Here is a 6748-nt window from a genome sequence, read left to right as displayed (position 1 = left end):
TATAAAAATATTCATTATAAACCAAAATAAACACACTATCTTTGCAGTGATTTAATTTTTAAACGACAAGCAATGGAAATAAAATCATTCATGCTTGGAAAGTGATTCACCTCTGTACGTAAGTGCCAAAATAAATTGCTTTTCTCCAACAATAAATTTTATGGGCCACCCCTCCTATCATGAACAACCTGCTCCAAAATACAAAACTTAAATTCAAGACCAGGGAAAGATTGAATATGTTTACGCAAAGCATTATTCTCATTCTTACATCTGATATCATAAATGTATTCATATAGTCTGTCCTTCATCTGGCACTTGGTTTTGCCACTATAAAACCTACAACTCAGTAGGCTGAGTATATAATCCTCTTTGTTTGACAATTAAAATGGCCATTAATTTTCACTAGCATGTTATTTAATCGGAGTTATGATAGAAACTAAAAAAACTTTGTACCAAAACAAAAAATAGCCGAAAAATATGATATAAACTAAAAAAACTTTGTACCAAACAAAAAATAGCCGAAAACTATTTTTAAATCAAGTGATGGTGATGTCATAATACTTTTAGTATTTAAATGCAATCAAATTGATGGTTCAGTTTTATTTCTGATGAAGTCTCATATGGAGATGAAAGCGCTAAAATGTTCAATTAAAGAGTCTTTATTTCATCCTTGAAGTGTATCTATTTGTTCCAGACTAGTTTTCGGCTATTTTTTGTTTTGATTCAATCGGAGTTGTTTACAGACCAAAATAAATGCACAAAGGTTACAAGAACCACACTTATTCGTGCCAGATCATCCTGTTTACTGAATATCTTATTTTCAAGAAGGGATTTAAAGTTCCTACCCCTCTTAAATACCACCAAAGGTTTGGGTCCAAGATTTTCTCTTAAGTCACGTTCATTCATCAGAAGACACCAGTTCCTTTCAATAATATTTTTGATAGAGAAGCTGTCACAGGAAAAAGTAGTAATAAAGGCATTAGCAAGATCTTATCCACGAGTGCCAAGAGCATGGTTCATGCATATTAGTTGATAAACCATTCTTACATTGATTATTGGATGGTTGTTGTCCCCAAGAATAGGTATAAAGTATTCATTCTCACATTTGTTGATGACCTCTAACATGAGGTTATCAATAAACTTTGTAGGATAACCTCATTTTATAAACATACTTTTTAATAATAAACATTCACCCAAAAATATCTCTTCCACAGTAGTCATTCTGGCCATATGGACAAAATGATCTTTAACTACTGCCCTCTTTTGTGCCATGGGATGTATGCTGTCAAAATGTAAGAAACTGCTGGAGTATGTCTCCTTCCTGAATATTTTAGATGTAAACCTCAAATTAGAACAATCATTTTCCAACAAGATGTCGAGATATGAAATATGTCTTTGGTTACTTACAAAGGTGAACGTAAGAAAATCCGTAGTTTAATTAATATACTAAAGAAAACAAGGAGCATCATTGTTATTTCCATCCCAAAAGATGAAAATATCATTCAGATAGCATGTGTACAAAGCACAAAACTGGTAGAACTCTGAATTCAGTAGATATTTCTTCTCCCATAATGATGTTAGCAAATAACCTACCACATACAGCCCCCATAGCGACATCAGTTTTTTGTACGAAAAGGTCATCCTTAAATTTTATAAAGTTGTTCTTCAAAACTAGTTTTAGATGTGGTCCTGTGAACAACTTCAATTAAACAAATCGTAGAACCGTTCCAAACCCAGCTCATGGGGAATAACAGAATACACTCTGGTGAAAATATATATTTCTTTGAAAGGTAAAATATTAAGCTTCTCCAGAAAGTCCCAACAATCACAACAAACCTAACTGTCACTCATCACAAGACCATAGAGTTTGATGTGCAAAACATTTTTGTCAGTGAGTGGGTGATGGAGCCTCTCCCATCAACAATGGGGTGCATGGATGGTTGAAACTTATATTTGTGGATTTTTGGGAGACCAAACATAGTTGGAATTCTAGGATATGAGATATTCAAGTAATTTAAATTATCAATTGTTATTGATTGATCAATGAATAAATCATTTAGAATACTCCTAATTCTTCCATAAGCAAAATTACATTCATTTTGAGATACTTTTCATAAGTTTCATTAGATAATAACACGATCATCTTCTTCTGATAATCCTGTGAGTTTATGAACTCTAACCCATCACCTTTGTCCTGTTGCATAATCCTCATACTGTTGTTAGCTTTAATTTCTCTTAGTTTGCAAATTTCATGTGAAGTAAGATTAGATTGGAATCCATTTTTCTTGAAACTATTCATTTGTTCTAGATTCCTGATATCTAATTCATAAATGCTTTCAAAACATTGATTACATGTGTTACAGATAGGACAGCTTTGAGTTTAATAAAAAAATGTTTTATTAGAATTGAACATACTGGACTTTATATGTGTTCCTAAGTAAATGATTTTTATTTTGGGTCAAGTTTAGTACCATTGAGGTGCGATGACCATGGGGTTATAAAGGTTAAATTACTGCTAGATAATTCTGCCAAATGGTAATCTAAACCAATACACAGAAGAGTAATAGCAGACTATATGGAAGCAAAACAGTAAGCATGTAAAACTAATTAGAGGGATGATTTCAGTGGAAAAACTGTCCAGGTTTCAAAATGGAAACTGAATGCAAAAACAAATGTTTAACATCAGGATCGAGGTATACAAGGTCAGGAGGATACAGTTTCATAAGAACTTGATTCTTAATTAGGATGAGAGACAAAAATTCAAGAAATGGAAATGAGGTTGAGCTATAATTTTGAAAATGGAAATAAATTGAACAGGCAAATAAAACATAGTGTGAGACAAGATCAAGATAATTTTTAAGAAAAATTATATAAAGATATTGAAGTGGTGGTACAGGGATGCTATCCCAGTCCTTCCTCACTCAGTCAGTTTGCTCCTGCTTCTTCCCCTATTTTAATGGAAAGCATACAGGATAATTTGTCTTCCTATGCATTGTGTCAGATTACAGCTGATCATAATAAATTTGCTTTCTTGTTAGTTGATACAGGAAGGTCTGAGGGGAGTAATGTTCTCACTGTGACTTCTCAAAGTAAGTTAAACCCACGCACGAAACTGAGGGGGAAGTTAATACCTGTTAAAAATGAGGAAAATATTTGTTCTTTAAATGTTAATAGCATACAGTCCTGTATAAGGAGGTGCTTGGCAGCACAAGAGGCCTTCTCTTTTACATGTAATGTGTTATGCCTCTTGATGTGTATCTTCAGCAACATATTCAGTTTAATGACTTGTCCCGCCATTATAGGTAGTTCCATATTTTACTAAAGGGGAGGAATGCTGTTATATGTTTATCACTTTTCCTTCTAGGCACAAAATTCTATAGAGACATAACTGTTGTTTTGAAGATGTATTCTGTTAGTTGTTTCTTGTTTGCAACAAATGTTGACACTTGTATTTCTATATATCCAACTAATCATACTGATAAAAAAATATTTTGAAAAGGTTTTATCCAATTTTGCTAGTCAATATGAGGATTACTTAGGTGGGGGACTTCAACTGAATCTCAAATATCCTACATAGGGTGTATCTTGTGATTACAAGGCATTTTAGAAAATTCATGAATTGGCATAATTTTGGTTAGGTGTGTCTCATCCATTCACATTTTTGTATACTTTTCTGATTTTGCATTTTCTTCTTTTACTCTGTATGTTGATTTTTTGGATTATGTTGGTATTCTTGGTACTATTGGGTTTAGGGATGACTTTCTTGTTCCAGGAAAAAGATATCCTTCATTTGAATGGCAGTATGGCTTGTGAGGCATGGTTTATTACAGAACTTTTAACTTTCTAGAGGTGATCACGCGGATATATATCTTTGCTATAAAAGTTGCACTAGATAATTGTGAGATGAGCATTAAGTCATTGTTTCTGCAATCCCATCTCTTGTTGAATGAAATTAAGAAATTAGACTATGCTGTGCTACTGCTAACACTTAATGCAGTTTCTCTTTTAGATTCTATCTTGCAGCAAATGCTACTAAATCAGCTATGCCAAGCTAATTTGCTGAAGGCTAAGAATCATCAATGGAACCAGTGTATCATCATTTTTTTAGGCAACATTCGTAAGTGGGAGTGGTTGGTCATGCTTTACTTAATGCACAGGGTTCTGTTGTTACTGTTCAGGAAAGTATGATGCAAGTAGTTCAATCTTTCATGGTTTCTATGTGTTTTCTAGGCTGCTAGGTGATGACGCTGCTGTTTTAGCTTTGGTGTCATCTTTACCCTCTGAGATTTTACATTGACTGAGCTGGACAAGGCTCTTCAGAAAGCCAATGTATCCACTTCCTGCGGTTTACCTTGCATAGGCTATGATTTGTAAGGCTACATCAGAGGAAGAGATAGAACTGTGTTTGGGTTAAGTGGTAAAGGATGTTTTGAGTACTGTTATCAAACATATCTGGATGAAAGGGGATGAGTCGGATTTAATAACCTGCACACCCACAGTTTTGTGTCAGCTGAATTACAAACGTATGCCAAAATTAATACATTCTCATATATTTTCAAACTGCTTTTGTTGGTGGGTCATACTGTTTATAGGATACTGACTGCCCTGTTCAGGATTATCTTATTATGGTAATGGAAATGATTGATCTGCGTTTTCATACAGATGCCACCAGGATACTCTTAACTTCTGATATTACCAAGGCTTTTGGTTCAGTCATTCATTCTAGTCTGTGGACAATACCAATGGCTTATTGGTTGATCCTTGTTGGAAAATTTGATATGTTTACAATAACACACACACACACACACACACACACACACACACACACACTCTCACCCCCCCAACCCCAGTTATCTGTATTGGCATTCCATACCATCGACATGTCCACTGTTCGGCTATCCATACTGTTGACATTAACTCATAGCCCTGCATTTGTCGAACCAAAGTACATTCGGTAAAATGCAAGGAAACCCTATATATGTGTGTGTATATTATTCTGATTTATCTAACTATTTGGTTTTTATAACAGCTTTTCTTAGATATATACAGACACAAATACCTTTCAGTGTGACTTTGTCATATGACCTTGCCTACTTGACCAACTGTGAACTTCCAATACACCTAATGACCAAATGACCAACAAAGTAACCACAAAGATGAGAGTAGCAGATGCTGGCCACTCCAAATGTTAGACTTTATTGAAATCAAGCTCTTTCACTCCACATTGACTAAGGAAATTCATCAGAACTAAAAAGATTAACCCCTAATCCAGTTAAATACTATAGAAAATTACCACATGTCTAATGGTTGAACAATCACCAATCCCTGACCTAATTGCAATATGATATTAATTAAATAAAACATGGATTTAGTGGAAACACAAGTATTAGACGAAATTCCTACATAACAGTTGAACAAATAAATAAATAGGCAAATTCATAAATAAGAAAAATATATACTATATAGTACATATGTGTAAACTTTTATGAACGTTGGTTAAATAAAACACAGGTATAATATTAATCAACATCCTACATAGCAATTAAACAGGTGAAAATATGGGGATGAGAACAAAAAAAATTCACTATAGTATAACTTTTGATTATCTCCATAAAAACAGTGAACCAACATAAAAAAAGCTAAAATGCCAAACCAATAAAAACAAGATAAAACAGTTGAAAGCATTATTAAATGTTGTTGCTGACGTGAAAAAAACATATGGATAAAAATAACTGCAACTATAAATAACCATCCCTAGTACCAATTTTGTCTGTTAAAGTATTTCAGTTTTAGGACAGAACTTATAGAACACTCATTTCAGCCCAGGGGTTAAAGGCATTCCATCTTAATTGCCATTTTAATTCACAAAGTTCAAGATGTTCCTTTACAAAAAAAAAAAAAAAAAACCCTACTATCTTGTACTATCTGTTCTATAATAACAAGCTCAGGTTTATGACCAACATTAGCCATATGTCTGCTGAGTGCATTAGTTAGCTTCCCTTTTCTAATCTCCAATAAGTGCTCGAAAATCCTATTGCTCAATTTCTTCAGTGTTTTCCTGACATAAAATGCTGGACAATGGACACAGTTTGCTACATATACTACTTGTATCGAATCACAATTGTAATGACTTCTAATAAAAAACTTTTGGTTATGTATTATAACATAATCTGTTCTCCTCACACTGGGGCATTGCGTACATCTCCCACTTTTAAACATACTCACCTTTTTGAACTAATAAAGCTATACTCACATTGTAGAATTTGATTAGTTCATTTTTTGCCTCCAATAAGTCTTTAAATGAATTAGCCTATTTATATATTATAAGTGGCCTTTCCCTGACTTTATGTTCCAGAACTTTGTCCATTCTAAACAGATTCCAGTTTCTACATAGACTGGATATCAAAGCCTTACTATCCAAACTATATGTAATAACAAATTATTTCTTAGCAATTTTCTTAAAACTGTTTGAAACATTAACATTCCCGAAAGGCTGATAGTGATCATCACTAACTTGAGTATTATGGTTAGTTCCACTACCCAAAAGTGGTCTATAAATGTCTTTAGCTCTTTTGTTTCAAATTTCATTTTTATTTCAGCCAACAGATTTAATGGATATCCCCTATGTATAAACATGTCTAAAAGTGTATTACATTTATTAGTAAAGTCCTCAAAATCAGAGACCATTCTGGCCAATCTGAACAGTTAGACTTTTACAACGGCTCTTTTCTGGTGTAGTGAATGCCAA

The sequence above is a fragment of the Protopterus annectens genome, chromosome 1.part2, assembly GCF_019279795.1.
Source record: "Protopterus annectens isolate FY-2018-M chromosome 1.part2, PAN1.0, whole genome shotgun sequence".
Classification (NCBI taxonomy): Eukaryota; Metazoa; Chordata; order Ceratodontiformes; family Protopteridae; genus Protopterus; species Protopterus annectens.
This window is presented reverse-complemented; position numbering follows the sequence as displayed.